Genomic DNA, 17,069 nt, shown 5'->3' with positions numbered 1-17,069 from the left:
CTACAGACAGGCCGGGCGTAGAGAGAGTTTGGGTAGATGTTTTCCAAAATATCCGAAGAATGTTTTCCTCCAGGAGCAATACATTTTGGTATTCTTTCAGGTGTGCTATGAGTAAACGGGACTTCTTTTTCCAAAAGGGAGCTCTGAAGCAGCTTGTATTTCCTTTTCCCCAACATCCTGAAATGCCTTCTAACTACAGGATGAGTTAAACATAAATGTGATGCTGGGTAGGCACCATCTCTCAACAGATACTTAGTTCTTGATTGACATTGTAGGGTCCATCTACTGCCTTCATTGAAAATGCTCACATTCAAATTCAGTGGCTTTGGGAGAAAAGATGACAAAGGACAGCGGCAGAGAAGCCCCTCTGGGAAGCTATAGCAGAGGCTTTGGGCTGACCATGACTTCGAGCCCCAGGGTTTGTAAACAAGCAACCACAACCACAAACCACAGGGCATTAAGAGTCAATGTGCAGCAAACAGAGGGAGACATGTGTCACACATTTCCCTATCTTGTCTACTACAGTGGAATACAAAGGGCAAGTGGCCTTGTTTTTGAAAATGAAGGACAGATATGTCTGGCAGCTGTTACCCAAATGGCAGGTTTGTCTGTTTGGCAGTGGTATAAATCACTGAGCAGTGTTCCTGAGCACAGACTGGAGCCACACTCCATTCTTCAAGGTAGGCACATGGGTAATTGAGGATAACTAGCAGTTTGAGTAAGAATACCTATTTCTTTGTACTTTGACTTGTATAGTAAAAAGAACACTGGGTCAGAGTCAGGAAACTCGAGTGCTAGGCCTGGCTCTTTGGCAGATGGTTATTGTCACCTTAGACAAATTGCTTTATCTCTCTGGGCCTTAGTTCCCCATCTGCTAATTGAAGGACTAAACCGTGATTATTCAGAGAGTGGGGCCCCACCCTAGACCTCCCAAAGCAGCCTCTAGAAGTAGAGGCTGGACGAGTGATGTTTGCAAGAGCTGCCCACAAGATCCTGATGTTCACACCAGAAGAACTACTGGATTAAGAGGTTGGTGAATTCCATGATTTTCCAAGATTGAGAAGAAAGAAAAAAAGTCAGTAGGTAGCCCTATAAAGTTGACAGTCTATCATTTAGCTGCATTTAGGGCACTCAATCTCCAGGTGTGCCGGGGGGCTCACTGCTCATGTGTGCAGTTTTTCCAGGTAGTGCTTGGGTTTGGTTCAGAAAGTTTATACTGTGTAATGAGAATGCCAGTGTTCTCAAGCCTTGAATACGTTAAAAAATAATTAGGATAATTCTATAATTACCAGACATGACTTCATTGGGTTACCCTTATTCTAATGGAATCTGCTGAGGATGCTTATTTTCCCCTTCTGGAGATGTGATCTACAAGCTCAAAAATTCTCTAAAAAGGACTCCTGAGAACTGTCCAGTTGAGCTACACTCAGCTCTTCTTATTCTGAGTATTTCCTTAGAAGGTCTTGTACACATCTGTGGGTTGAGAATGGCAATGAAATAAAGGTAGCATTTGGCCAGAGAACCCAGGAAGGCCCAGATCCTGGGCTCTGGCCAGCAACTCCTCACCATGAGGTCCTCAAAGGAAATCCACTCTCAGAGGACAATAGCTGATTGCAAAGACTGACTCTGAGACACATGCCCTAAGCCCCAATGTGGAGTCCATGGTCCAGGCTGGACGGAACTCATGCAGAACCCCTTTGATTTAGGCATGAGGCAGCTTTTTTTCTCTTTATCCTTTTCCCATAAGTCACCCCCGAGTCCGGATTTCACTGTGTCCAGCAGAGAGGCATGTCCAAGCAGCAAGAAGAGAGCACAAGCAGCATGACGGACACCAGGGCAAAAGAGCATTTGTGTCACCACCAAAAGCGCTACCCGCCTGCCCACCCCAGGTGGGGGCAGCTGTGGCCTTTTTGACTTGAGAGACAAGTGGAAGAGTCTAAAGAAGAATACCAGAGAGTCAAAGAGAAGGCAGATGTTACTTCTCCAGCAGGAAGGAGTGTCCAAAGAGAAAGAAAAATGCTGGCCCACATTCTTCTTAGAGGCAGCTGGCAAGTTCTCAGGAAGAAACTCAAGCACTCCCAAGGATCCCTCTCCGGGGTTGAGTTCCCACTGAGTGTAGCCCTCCTGGTAAGGGCAGAGATTGTGCCATTCTCCCCTGTGTTCCTAGAATTAGCAGAGTGGCTGGCATATTGTGGGTCCTAGGTGTTTGTTAGGGACTGGACGTCTTGTCCCCCTCAAAGTTCATATGTTGGAGCCCTAACCCCCAATATGATGGTATTTGGAGATAGGGCCTTTGAGAGATCATTGGGGTTAGATGAGGTCACAAGTGTGGGGCTTTTATGATGGGATTGGTGCCCTTATGAGAAGAGACACCAGAGAGCTTGCTTTCTGTCTCAGCATGCACACAGAAGACAGGTGAGCACAAGATGGCGGCACCTGCAAGCCAGGAGACCTGAGAATGAAGCCTATCTTGCTGGCAACTTGATCTTGGACTTCCAGCCTCTAGAGCTCTGAGATACATTTTTGTTGTTTAAGCCACCCAGTCTGTGGAATTTGGTTATGGCAGCCCGAGCTGACAGTGCTCAATATATTGTAATGGAATGATTGAAAGGTTGGACAAATGAGGACAATTTTGCTTTCCATGGAGCTTTAGCAGGATGTATGCTGTACATCCACATCATCGAGATACAAACGATGTCCAACTCAAACAGTCTTAGGCAAAAATGGAGGATGCATTGGTTTGAGTAACTGAAAAGTCCAGAGATGAATCTTTGTGCACACCTGGATTGAAAGGCACCAACACTGTCCTCAGAAATGTGTCTTTCTCCATCTCTCTGCTCTGCTTTGTTGTGTTGGTTTCATACTCATACTCAGCAGCATTTCTCCAAGCTTATTTTTGATCAACTTAGCAACCCCAGTTAAGACATAGTGTTGCTTGGGGTGCCTGGGTGGCTCCGTCGGTTAAGCATCTGCCTTTGGCTCAGGTCATGATCTTGAAGCCTGTTGGGACTCCAGGCTCAGCAGGGAGTCTGTTTCTCCCTCTGCCCCTCACTCTGCTCATGTTCTCTCTCTTAAATAAATAAAAAAATCTTTCAAGAAAAGAGAGAACATTGCTTTTCCAATTTCCAAGAACTTGGCAACAGAAGTTCTGCGGTTGACTCTCATGAATACACTTGGGACATACGTGTCTCCTGAATGCCTCGTGGCCAGAGAGAAGGAAAGTGTCGACAGATTATGTGCTCCTCCACAGGGGTTGTGGGGCCAGCCTCACAGACCCTCATGGCCTCAGGAGAGGGAAGGAGGGCTCCCTAAGGGCAAACCAGGCCCCCTTACCTGAACAAGGAGACTAGGAAATGCTCAGGCAAAGCGCATATAGAAACAGTAGGTGTCCAACACAGGCAGTATGTGACTCTCATGGATTAATAGGAACAGTGAAACTGTAAATTAAGATTTTGTTTGTAGATGGCTATTAAGGTTAATTTTGAAGTTAATTATTTTGCTTTAATTGAAACAATTAGAAATAAAATGAAAATATGCTTGAGATTTAATCAGGATGCTGAATTTCATTCTAAAGACTTATCTAGGGACACCTGGGTGGCTCAGTGGTTGAGCGTCTGCCTTCAGCTCAGGTTGTGATTCCAAGGTCCTGGGATTGAGTCCCACATCATACTCCCTGCGGGGAGCCTGCTTCTGTGTCTGCCTCTCTCTCTGTGTCTCTCATGAATAAATAAATAAAATCTTTAAAAGAAAAAGGCTTACCCAATTGTATCTTTTTATTTTTCTTCTGGTTATGTAAGCAATGCTCATTATATTTTTTTTAAAGAAAATATAGCAAACTACGAGGAAGAAAATAAACATTCCCTATAATCCTTAATATATTCACTACTAAAATTTTTTCTATGCCCTTTCAAGCTGTTTTTCTGTTTTATATATATGCTATACATTGTGCAAGCTATTTTATAGAGTGTATTTTAAGGAATATGTTTGAATGTTAAATATTGTTTCATGTTTATAAATATCTAAATCATCATTTTTAATAACTACATAGTATGACACTTATTAACAAATTGATGGACATTAAGATTGTTTTGAGTCTTTCCCTATTATAAACAATGCTCCCATGGGCATCCTTGACCATACAGCTTAAATACTTGTGAGAGTATTTCTCTATGACAAATTCCAGAAGAGCACTTTCTGTGACAAAAGGTACAGGTAATTTTAATTATGATGCATACCGAAATGGGCTGTTTTTGTCTTTTGCCAATTTTTAAATTTTATTGTTGATTCATTAATGTTCTTTACATATTAAGGATATTATCTTAGGTTGAGTTCTCCAGAAATAGACTCAGACAAATTCTCATGGGGAGTGCTCTTGGGATCAATACCTAAGAAGGAGTGAAAAAAAGCAAGATTGGGCAAAAAACCTCAGTCAGCTGATTCCGTGGAGAGCTGTGGAGCTAATGGAGCAGACCCTTCATAGATCTGCATTGAGGCAAGGGGGGGGGCTTTTATAACCCTTTAGTGACAGGTCACTGGATTAGGGTTATCCCCAGGGATTGGGGATGACCAGGTAGAGTGACTCTTCTTGGGTGTGAATAGTTGAGGAGAAGAGGAGCCCAGCTGTGAGCTCCGAAGACACCCACACACCTGACCTGACAACTGGGGGGTTGACCTCAACACTGAAGGTAGGACCTGATTGGCACATCCCAGCAGCCACTACACATATCTTCACCCATTATCCATGTTGCAGATGTTTTTCCCACTTTGTCATTTGCCTATTGACTTGTTTATAATTATTCTTTGTTGTACTGAGTTTTTAAGATGTTCTATCCAGTCAAAGCAATTTTTTTTCCCTTTCTGGTTTCTATCTTTTGAATCATCCTTAAAAAGTCCTTCCTCACTCTAAGATTAATTTTAAACATCTGTATTTTCCTCTGCCAGTCTCCTTTTTTTGTTGTTGTTGCCACTTAAGTCTTTAATCCTTTTAGAATTTGTTTTGATTTAAGCAGGTATCTTTTAGAATGATAAAGACCAGTTTTCCCGACACCATTTACTACATAATGCATCTTCCCCCCAAGGATTTGAAAATGCCAGCTTTAGCAAAATTAATGAACAATACATACTTCATTCTAGCTTTCTCTGATGTCCCTTCAATCTGTCTATACTTGTGCTTACGTAACACTCGCTTACTTTATTTCATTTTTTAGTTCATAGACTAATTTTTCCCAAATGCTGCCTCTGTGCAGTCATATCTCCTCTGTCTTCTAATCCCTGGCACCAATTATTATTTCATCTTTCCTAGATATTATACAAATGGAATCATAGAGTATGCAGCCTTTGGAGTCTGGCTTCTTTCACTCAGCGTAACGTCCGTAAGATCCATCCGTGTTGTCGCCTGGGCCAACGGTTCCTTCCCTTTTACTGCTGACCGGCATTCCACTGCATGAATGTGCCATGGTTTCTTTATTCATTTCCGGGCTGTGGGACATTTGAGTGGCTTCCAGCTTCTGATGATGATGACTCAAAGTGCTGTAAATATTCGGTGTTTGAGTGAACCTAGGTCTTCATTTCACTTAGATGATTACCTAGAGGTGGAATTTCTGGTGCATACTTTTTTTTTTTTTTTTTAAGATTTTATTTATTTATTCATGAGAGACACAGAGAGAGGTAGAGAAATAAGCAGAGGGAGAAGCAGGCTCCTCGCAGGGAACCCAATGTGGGACTTGACCCCAGGACACCGGGATCATGGCCTGAGCCAAAGGTGGATGCCCAACCACTGAGCCACCCAGGCACCCCATCTGGTGCATACTTTTAACGACCACAGATATATCTGAACGTTCATAATGTGTATGAATAGGGAAAGGAAAGTGGCTGTCTCATGACCTTATCACTCTTCATCATCTTCTCTTTAAAATATTTAAGTGGAGTTGCATGAAATTTGTTGATTGATCTGTGTAGAAAGTCACCTATTTTTAAGTCATGATACTTTTTAACAAGACAAGAAGTTCCTAAAACTGAATTGTGAGCAGCCCAAGTATCTGATAGTTTGTGATTTTGCTAATCCTTCCTTTAAAGGCAAAGGCAAGTAGGTTGTTGTTTTTTTTTTAAGGGCAAGCAGTTTGTAGCTTTAATTGATATAAGACCAAGTAGTTTGTTTGCTTATTTTTTAAAGTTTCTATTTATTTATTTACGAAAGACACAGAGAGAGAGAGAGAGAAAGAGAGGCAGAGACACAGGCAGAGGTAGAAGCAGGCTCCATGCAGGGAGCCCGACGTGGGACTCAATCCCAGGTCTCTAGGATCACACCCTGGGCTGAAGGCAGTCGCCAAACCACTGAGCCACCCAGGGACCCCTGTTTCTTTAGTACGCAAGGTATCAAGACCCACGGGGGCCAAATTCCTCTGAGTCAGGCGAGCACTCTCACATGAAACCAGTGGGCAGAGGTCACCAGAAAATCACAGGTGATCCTGGGAAACACTACTGTTGTTCTCAAGAGCAGTCCACCCTCTAGAATCTTCTCATTCTGGCACACAGTTCAGGGTGATCTTGGGGTAAATGGATCCCATTAGGATGCTGGAATTTCCAGTCTTGTCTTGGAGACAAGCTTACATGCCGGCATGAAGACATATACGGCTCTCCGACTTCCTTCAATAGTTACTTCCAATATGTATCAATCCTCACCATCTGCATGTCTAACCAAAAACTTGTTTTAAACACATTTTAAACACATTTCCTCTTAGCCTTTCCTTGAAACGACGCTAGCACACTCTTGCAAAACTAGAACTACTCGTTCACAGCCAGCCCTGGGCAGGGCTTTCATCAGGGTAGGCGATTCCAATTATGTTGTTTATCCACTTAGGCACACTGCGTCTCAGCCACCTCGGGGACTTCCTTTTAATTTGTTTGTCTCCCTTTGTTAATTGGATAAGCCCAGTGAAATGAGGTGTCTCTCATGGAAGTGCCTGCAAAGAGGAAGTCCCCGCAAATTCACCCACATGGCATCCTCCCTGGTTTGCCAAGAGTAAAATGGTACGCAGAAGGATGCCGTCACTCTTTCACACGGGGCGAAGCTCAGCCCCTACTCTGTGCCCTATGTCGGGGAAGAACCTGTTCCTTTTAAGGGCTCACGAGGTGCTCTGGCTTCCCAGCTTTTTGGCCCACCCCTTACAATGGTGATCCATCTACAGCATGACTTCCAAGTAGGACATTTCTTCAGTCATCTTCCATTCTAGCTAAGTTGAATTGAGCACCTACTTTGCACTGGAAATAAGACAGTTCCTGTCATTCAGGTCATCATTTATGATAGATCGGGAACCATGCTTTGGAGATTAAGGATGAAGGCTCTGCTGTCAAGCCAGGAGGAATCCAGATTTTATGGGGACTACAGCCAACACAGTTTGGGGGCCTCTTTAAGAGAAAGAACATAAGGGTGCCTGTGTGGCTCAGTGTTTAAATGATGCCTGCCTTGAGCTCAGGTCATGATCTCAGGGTCTTGGGATCGAGTCCCATACCAGTTTTCTTGCTCAGTGGGGAGTATGGAATGTTTCGATAATTTTACCGATTTTAATCCCTTTCCTTCTGCCTTTCCTTTCCACTCATGCTCTCTCTCTCTCTCAAATGAATAAATGAATCTTAAAGAAAAGAAAAGAAAGAAAAGAAAAGAAAGGAAAAAAAGAAAAGAAAAGAAAAAGAACATAAAATTATGACACAGAACTAGGCACAGGGCCTTACAAGTACAAGACTCTGAAAGCTCAGCTCTCTGGTTTCTCAGAGGCTCCCCTTCCAAGCCAGGTGCACTTAGGTTTAAAATCCAGTTGTGGGATCCCTGGGTGGCTCAGTGGTTTAGCACCTGCTTTTGACTCAGGATGTGATCCTGGAGACCTGCATGGAGCTTGTTTCTCCCTCTGCCTGTGTCTCTGCCTCTCTCTCTCTCTGTCTCATGAATAAAAATAAAAATTTTTTTTTTTTAAATAAAATATTTTAATAAAATAAAATAAAATCCAGTTGTGTGATCTTGGGCAAATGACTGAATGGCTCTCTGCTCTTGTCCTCATCTGCAAACAATTTTGGAAAATGGCAAGATGATAAAATATACCTCCTAATGGTATTGGGCCAGCTCCAAAGATGAGGACGGAAACATTTAGCCCTGCGTCTGGTCCCGTGATAAGTGCTTTTTAAGGTCAAAAACTCCCCCACCTCCTAAATATTCTCTATCTGAAAGCCCGTTATGGACATCAACCCTGAGAGTCAATTTCTCACCCATTTCTCCCTCTGGGAGACAAGGATAGGGCAAAAGGAAATTAATTGATAAACAACTTATCAGAGAAGACCACTGTTACTTCCTCCCTTTGAAAGTTTCTTTTTGGGCAGCCCTGGTGGCTCAGCGGTTTGGCGCCTGCCTTTGGCTCAGGGTGTGATCCTAGAGACCTGGAATCGAGTCCCACGTCGGGCTCCCTGCATGGAGCCTGCTCCTCCCTCTGCCTGTGTCTCTGCCTCTCTATCTTTCTGTGTCTCTCATGAATAAATAAATAAAATCTTTAAAAAAAAAGAAAGTTTCTTTTCGAGATCTCAGTGCATTTTGAAGCCCGAGATATCTGAAAGTCTAATAAACAAAATACAATTATGCTTCAGTTAACTGGGATCAATGGCAGCTCCATGGGGTGGTTGGGAGGAGGCAGTGATTTAATTATCCTATAATTTCCAATGCTGCCTCTAGCCATGCCAAATAGCCATACAATCTGAGCAGAAACAGCGTACTTGCTGTGTAAACATGATTGCAAGACAAGCTTCCAGCATCCCTTCCTAACAGACTGCTGACCCTTAAACTCCTCTTGTGTAGAAACTCTGACTAGCAAAGCAGGCTAGAATGTCCTGGTAATAAAAGTTAATTGGATTATCTAAAGGTTAACCAGAAAAACTTATTGTTTCAAATTTGTAGTAAAAAAAAAAGGGGGGGTTGGTTCTTAAGATGTATTCATTCAATTCCTGCCTTAGCAGATACAATGATCCTGATGTAAACTTTCATGACACAGGACCAAGTCTTAGAGCCCAGCCCAATGGCAGGAGCAGAGGAGGCTTTCAATAAATGTTTGATAATGCAATTAACTCATGAAGTAGGGAGTGGAAAAAAACAGCATTGGACTTGCTCAATATTTTTCTTGCCTTTTCTTTATTTATATAACTGACATGAAGCATAATTACTAGAACATGACAAGAGTATATGATTTAAAAAAAAGGTTCCAAAAAATAATTTAAAAAAATAAAAATAAAAGGTTCCATTGCTTGGACTCCGTAAGCTTTCAAACATCCCTAGTTATTTACAATCATTTAAAGTCATCATTCTTTTAGAAGAGATATTGTTTTGTAGAAATATTTACACTCAAGTAAACTCCAAAGATGTCTCAGGTGTGAGAAAAAGAAGTGGGTAAACTATCTAATTCATCCATTCATTAGATATTTCTTGAGCATCCGCTGTGTGCCAACCTCTCAGGACTCATTGGTGAGCGGAACAAACACGGCCTCCGCCCCCACAGAGCGACAAATGAACACAATATAAGCATAATTACAACTTGAAATTAGATTCCAATAGGGACACAAGTGGGAGGGGGGTTCATTTAGTTTAGGAGGATTGGACAGTTCTCTTTACGAATGTCAGTTAAGTGAGACTTGCTACAGGAATAGGAATTAGGCCACAAATATAGAGACTATTCCCCACAGAGGGATCAGCGTATGAGAAGAACATGAGGGAGAAAGGAACCTAGTACATTCGGGGAACTTTACAAAGCACACAGAGAAAAAGCAAAGTGAGGCAGGGCCAGTGCAAACAGGCCTTGTGGACCTTGTGGCTCTTCACTGCCTCCAATGCTTCTGATCCCCCTTCGTCCTCCCCAACAGCACCCCCAGTAAGTTCCCTGGAGCCTTGGGTCCAGCAGCCAGACACTACAGTGTCAGAGGCTTCAGGGGATGCTGATCCCACCCCCTCCCTCCCCCACCCCCTGGTTTAAGAAGCCGCTCCCAGTTGGTCTAAGCCAATCAGGCATTTTATCTGGTGAGTCTTACTGGGCTGGGGGTGTGCACATGATCTAAAGTGGCCCAGTCGGATTGCAGAGAGAAGCTTAGTGTCCTCAGCTAAAGAGCAGGTCACTCTCTTCCACCATTCTGGTTACTCAGCCAAGGGAGGAGTCAACTCTTGGTTGGAGCCGGTGCCCAGTGGGTGCCCAGTGCGGCAGAGCAGAGAAGTGGACAGAACGTGGTTCCCAGTAACATCACCGAGCTGCTGAATCAGTCAACTCCACAGCCTGCCCGAAGTGCCCCATATTTCCTTGCTGGTTAAGATCCTTGAATCGGCCCCTCCCTTGGATTCTTTGGACGTTCCATCTCCGCTCCCCTAGCTCTCTGGTAAATCACTCTCTCTCTCTGCCGGGTCCCCTTACACCTTCTAATCTATAAATCTCTGCAAGTTTCCTCTGAACTTCTATCCGGTCTTTCTCTCTGGGAGCTCTCACCCTGTCCCATGGCCTCCTTCTTAAGAGTCTTCTCACCAAGTGTTGGCATTCCCTTATGACATCTCTAAGTGACGGTCCAGCTTGAATACCTACAATGAATTCACTGGTAATACAAATACGTCCCAACATGAAAAAATTTCTCTTTAGAATCAGCAACTATTCCCAGCTTCCTCACTTCAGAAATAGTTGCTTAAATTGTATATGGAGAAGCCAGAGGGTGTCTGGCAAGACCCACGAACAGGAAGTACATGCAGAGAGCTGACAGCCTTCAGGGCTCCTGGCAGCTGCTCTGGGGCTCACCCTCGGACCCCATACCTGCCATCTGTTACATTCTCCGTATCGTGCACACTGGCTTCCTCTGCTCCTTGGCCCATGTGGAAGAATGAGGCCAGTAGCACGTCACCAGCTGTGCCAATCCCATCTTAACCTCCCAGAGAGAGACAGACATCTAATTTCAGTTCTACTGCCAAGTTGAGGAAGAATTCTCATTGGCCCATCTTGGGTCAGGTGCCCCTAGACAGGGTTGTGCATTGGCACGGCGGCTTCACGATAACCATGGAGGGGTGGGGAGTGGGGGTGCCCAGAAGGAGGGAGGGGTCCATTCCCAGAAGTGGGAAGAGTGCCAGGCTGCCCACACCATGGGGTGCCAGGACAAGGACCCTTTCCTGTGAGTGAGGGGATGGCTTTCAGAGAAGGCAGTTAAAGAGTGGGGTAGATACTCTGAATTTTCACCCAGGCCAGAGGCATTGGGGTCATTTTTTACTCCTCCCTTGACCACCATCCACCCACTTCCTTAGTGTCTAATATGACATAAATTCCTATTACTTCCTCTTTTGGGATTCTTTCTAGTGCCCCCCCCCCTTTCCCTTCTCACTCTGGTTCCCTGGCTCATAGTTCAGTCCTTACTGCCCAGCCTCTCACATTCTATAATAACCCCCACCCCGGCTTGCCCGACTGGCCGCTCCTCCTATCCATTTTAAAGTCACACTTATCTTCCTAAAATACCACCTCATGAGGTTATGTCACAGATCTGAGAGTCTCCCATTTCACCTTGCTGTCGAGAGAATGAAGTCGGATCCCTTTGGCTGGCTGCTCAAGACTGTCCCCAGCTGTAAGCAGTGTTGCTTATTGCCTTCTCAACACCTGTGACCTCCAAGGTCTTTCCATCAAGTCTCCCAGTCATGCACCCTAGTATGATTTTATCTACCCCTTGCCTCAAGCGCTGGGCTCAACTGGCATAAGCCATCACCCTGGCCCTAGTGACTGCTTCATTAAAAGCCTCTGAACTAGGTCCACACCAGCCAGCACACTCTCCAGGCCAGTGTCATTGGCTCAAGGGATGGCATGTGAGCCCAGCTGACCCACCAAAGTGGACCGCAGGACTTGTGCTGGTCAGACCGGGGCACAGAGGCTCTTTCTCCTCTGGAAACTGAATAGAGAAGCGAATAGCCTAGGGGCTGATACCAGCCATCTGCATTTCCAAGAATAGCTGAAAGCAGGGCAATTTGCCTAAAAACAATTTTCTGAAAGTCAATTAGCTAAAAGCCAGTTTCTGAATCAAATTAAAAATATATGCATTTTCATTGACTGCTTTTAAAAAAGAATATTTCTTAAATGATGTATTTGGCACACTGGTCATTTGGCAGATTGACCTAAAGCCAGGCCAGTGGGTCTAGGATGATGCTTCCTTCAAAAAAGGCATAAATGCAAGGTCCTTGCTGTGTGGCCTTTGAACCCTGGATTGGGCTTCTACTGAAGTCTGCTGCACCTGCTGACTTTTCCCAAACTCGAACCAGTCTGTTCCCATTAGAATTTATTGAGTTTGGTTGGATTTCCATTGATAGTGGCCATTGATATCATCCTGATACAACGAGTAATCTTTCTGAATATTTCCAAATTCTGACCCAATCATTGGCTCCAACCAACCAGTCTACTCGCATCTCCTCAGATACTCCTCATGCCTTTCCAGCACCATGACTGTCCTCTGGGTGCTCCTTCCTCCAGCCCCTCTGCCCCTTTAACGTCCTCCTGGCCTCCCAGACAAGAACCTGTGTCCTCTCCTCAGGCTAATACAGCCCCGTGGTCCCTTCCTCCTCCGAACTACAGCCCCACTTTCCCGGTCCCAAGAGTCAGACTGACTTAAGTTCCTTTAGAAGGTCGTTCAGAAGTTCCTGAGGCAGTTCCCAGGGTTGCTCCTTCTCATCTCTCCTCAGGAGCCTCCTGGTTGCCTCTGCGTGCTGTTTTCTGATCTGTGTCACCTCGGGTCCCATCTCTGTGAATGGCAGCCTCTCAGTCACTGTTGTGTTCTTGTAATGTCGGGGTACACGTGTCCCCATGTCCTCGCTTCTACCTCAGGATGTCCTTTTCAGCTTTTTCTCCCTCAGCCTGTGTCTCGTTTTCTCCATGGGCCCAATCCCTGGTTGGCCAATGGTAGGGCCCGTCACTAGGCCAAGTCTTCATCCCCCATCCAAGCACCTGTGGTCTGGTGGTGGATTGTGTAGTCTCCATCAGTCTGTCCCTTCCACAGGATGGAGGGAAGAAAGTCTTGGCCATCTAGAAATGGACTGTGGGCCCAGCAGGACCAGTCTGGCCTTTCAGGAAGCAGTACCACCCATTTGGCCATCAATCCTATACCCCATTTGTGTGCCGCTGTACTAGATTATTTAAAGTGTTATTTATCACCTAAATTTGCATGTGCTTGTTGCTTATCCATTTAACTAGATTATAAATGTCCTTAACAGTAGAAGTGAAGGTCCTAAATGTCTGTAATAAAATGATAATAGTTCTCAATATATCAGTTATATCTAGTAACTGCTGATCCAGTTATCAGAATTAGCATCACAATAGTTAAATAGCCACTGAGCATTCACCATGTACCAGGTACAGTTCCGACTGCTTTATTCAAAAAAAAAAAAAGACCCTCAGTCTAAGCCTCACCCTTACCTCCATTTACAGATGAGGAAGTCGAGGCCACGTCACACCTGCAGTCAGAGGGTCCTCATTGGAACCAGCCAGTCTGATTCCGGAATCTGTCCTCCTAGCACATGGCTCCCCTCCAGCTGGTGCTCGCTACATGTTTATTGTAATTGTGGATACCCTGCCGAAAAGGAAAAATACTCTTTCTTTGTGCTGGGTTAGTTCTCACTGGTCTATTTGTTCCAGGAAGACCTGCTCTTTGGCCAAAAGCCTCTCTTTCACAGGCGGCAAGTGAATGCCAGAGAAATAGTCACAGAGCAAAAGACACTCCATTTTCAAACCCAAAACTCCCTCTTGGCTCAAAGCGAGTTCATTAGCCAGATGCCCCTCCCTTCCCCCATGGTTCCCTGGCACTGCTTTGCGGAAATCTGGATCCAGGGGCCGTGTGCAAGGTGGCTTCTGGGGGCTTGAGCAACTGTTAGACAGACGTGCGGGCGGGAGCGCCAGCCGGGAAATCATGTCAGCTGTTTCCATCTTCCCTTCTTGCCGAGCTCAGGGGGGCAGGGGAGGCTTGTCCCTGCCTGGATTCCCCCCCGAAATGATGTAGTAGTATCCTGGAGCTGGGCCAGGGCTCTTCGCACCCCCAACAGTCAATTTTCTGTCCCCCAACAGGGTGACTGCAACCTCCCCGTTGCCAGGGCTAGTGAAGCAACAGGCTAAGGGCTGTGTGAACGTCCCCAACCCCATCCTGAGCAGAAACGGCAGGTTTGGTCACTTTAAAGATGGACAGAAGAAAGCAGAGGATATTTGGGGCCACGCAGGTCTTGCTGGTGTTGGGGGTGAAGTGAGGGGAGCACCTACCTTCTCTGTCAAGGCCTCCCCCCTTCTCTGCCTCTCTTCCCAGCACCCCTGTCCCAGCAGGCCAAGCTTCCTGCTCGTTGCCCACAATCCCTTCCTTCAGGGTCCTCCCAGGCCACCCCCCCAGGAGGTAGAGCCCCAAGAAAAAAGGGAAGCCCTGGAGGCTTAGAGCAGGGATGGAGGAGGAGCAGCCTCAGCTGGAGCCTGATGGTGGAGGCTCCTCTCAGGCCCAGAAAAGCTTCACCCTGGACTCTGCTTCCCCCTGCAGCAGGGACCCCCAGCGAGTGGGGGGCGGGAGGGGACAAGGGGAGGCTTTTCTTTAAACTTTTTTATTTTTTAAAGATGTTATTTATTTATTCATGAGAGAGACAGAGACATAGGCAGAGGAAGAAGCAGATCCCATGCAGGAGTCCAATGTGGGATTCGATCCCAAGACTCCGGGATCACACCCTGGACTGAAGGCAGATGCTCAACCGCTGCACCACCCAGGCGTCCCAGGGGAGGCTTTTCTAATGAAAGGGATAAGAGAGGGAAAGAGGGAGAGAACCCCAAGGCTCCCTTCTTGGTCCCCTGTGGACTCTCTTAGCTGTTTTTCTCTTTTCTTTCTTTCTTTTTTTTTTTTTTTTTTGTTCCAAGCCAAATTAAAGTTCCAGCTTTATTAAAGATACTTTTCATAAGTAATCATGGTATTTCAGGCAGGACATGGGCAGACGATCATTAACAGTATACAGCTTTCAAACTCCATTCTTCAATGGCCTACCAAAATCAGAAAGCCACTATAAAACCCAATGAAGTCTTCATGCGGTGCTCTGACCAGGGAAGTTTAGAGTGAGGGCTGACCGTTCACATTCAGCATGGTGTTTAACAACTTTTCACAAGCCGACCCTGACTTTCAGGAAATGAAATGAAAATGGCAATATTATCAATCTGAAGACCCACAAGCTAAAAAAAAGGAACTCTTTTGAGGGACGCCATCTCAGCGGTGACACTGTAAAGTCCAGGTTGCCTGACATATTGGGAACCATTTCATGGGGTCAGGTTCCAGCAGGTCTCTGGGTTTAAGGGAGTCAAGTCTATGTTGAAGGCAGAGAGGGAGAAGAGGACATTAAAAAAAATGAATTTTAGTTTTTCCACACCACCAAGGTGGCTCATGTGTTGTCAACATCAAGGAATCCCTCCTCCTGGGAGCCAAGAGGAAGTTTCTCAAAACTAGAAGGGAAAGGTGTTTTTGCCCCTTGTTATCAATCTAGCTTCAGAGATACTCTATTAGTGATATATGGCCCTCCCCCAAAACAACAATGAAGTGTTCCGTGTGCTAACAACATAGCTTTAAAAAAAAAAAAAAAAAGTAAAACAAAATTCTGCATTTTTATAAAACTTGATAAAAAATAGTATTTCAAACTGTACAGTCACCAGAAGTACACAGTTACCAAAAATGCACACACTTCACTTGGCATCTCCAGCACCTTCAGCTTTCTGTGGCTGGTGTGTTTGGGCCTCTCCATTTTCTGCAGGGTTATTTCCATCCTTGCCAGCATCAGCTTTCCCCTTTTTCCCTTTGGGTACCTTCTCTCCCTTCTTTGCAGGGGCCTTTTTAGGCTTGGGCTCTGGCTTTGGAGGAGCAGGTCTGCAGGATCACCTTGCAGATCTCTGTGGCTCATCCTTCACCCTGGCTTTATCTCCTTTAGCATCCCCTTCAGCCTTTCTCCTGGGCATGGTGGCGACGGCGGCGGGACGTAAGCTCTGGACGTGGGCATACAACGGCACGCGGGCATTGGCCCGTCCAGGGGTCGTTCTCGACCCTTCTTCCTCTTAGTTGTTTTTCTCTTTTGTCCTGTACAAGCCACATCTTCTGAATAGGCACATGGTGTTAGCTATGAAGGTCAAGACTGGAAGAGACCTTCGAACTCATCTTGTCTAATGCTATCTTTTTTTTTTTTTTTTTTTAAGATTTTGTTTATTTATTCATGAGAGACACAGAGAGAGAGGCAGAGACACCGGCAGAGGGAGAAGCAGGCTCCTACAAGGAGCCCGATGTGGGACTGGATCCCAGGATCCCGGGATCACGACCTGAACTGAAGGCAGGTGCTCAACCATTGAGCCACCCAGGGGCCCCTAATCCTACCTTTATGCAGTGGAGGAAACTGAGGCCCAGAGAGGGTCACCTCTTGACTAAGGTCACATAGCTTATAAGCAGTAAAACTGAAATAAAAAACAAAAACAAAAAACCAGTGCTCTGTGCTACATGAAGCTGCCCCTTCTTCACCCACCTGTACACAAGGCCCCCATAGGGACGGTGCAGGCCACTTCCCCAGTGTGATGTCCAAGAACCTGGACCACCTAGTATCTCTTCACCTCTGCTCAGGGGGCCTCAATCTGTCCTGTCACGGCTTCTCTTCCACTGGACCGTCCTTCTTTACCGTAGTGGATGATGCCCCAGAGCAGGGTGTTCTGTGTGGGCTGTGGTCATGGAGGCAGTGGCCGGCGCCATGGCCGCCCACTGCATACAGTCCAGGTGCCTTCTCTGCTCTGTGGACTGGAGGCCAGGTTCAGTTGTACCCCGGAGTGGGCAGGAGCCCAGGGACCCCCAAAACTCTTCCCGCACGAGCCCAGCCATGCTGACTGGCCCAGCTGCTTCCCTCCGCGCAGGCTTTCTGCCCTCCACTGGGCCTCAGGACACTTTCCGGGGTTTGTTCTATATCCTCCTTCCCTCTTGTTGCAGCTTCCCCTCTCAAGCTATGTGGGGCCCCTAGTGGAACCCTCCGGGATCACTATAGAAAGAGCCCCCCT

General features: G+C 45.9%; 1 pseudogene; it reads right to left on the bottom strand.

The window, feature by feature from the left end:
- Positions 1 to 15,725: 15,725 nt before the first annotated feature.
- LOC121473094 lies at positions 15,726 to 16,070 on the bottom strand (annotated as a pseudogene).
- Positions 16,071 to 17,069: the final 999 nt, after the last annotated feature.

This window comes from Vulpes lagopus, chromosome 1, assembly GCF_018345385.1.
Source record: "Vulpes lagopus strain Blue_001 chromosome 1, ASM1834538v1, whole genome shotgun sequence".
In the NCBI taxonomy this organism is placed as follows: Eukaryota; Metazoa; Chordata; class Mammalia; order Carnivora; family Canidae; genus Vulpes; species Vulpes lagopus.
This window is presented reverse-complemented; position numbering and strand designations above follow the sequence as displayed.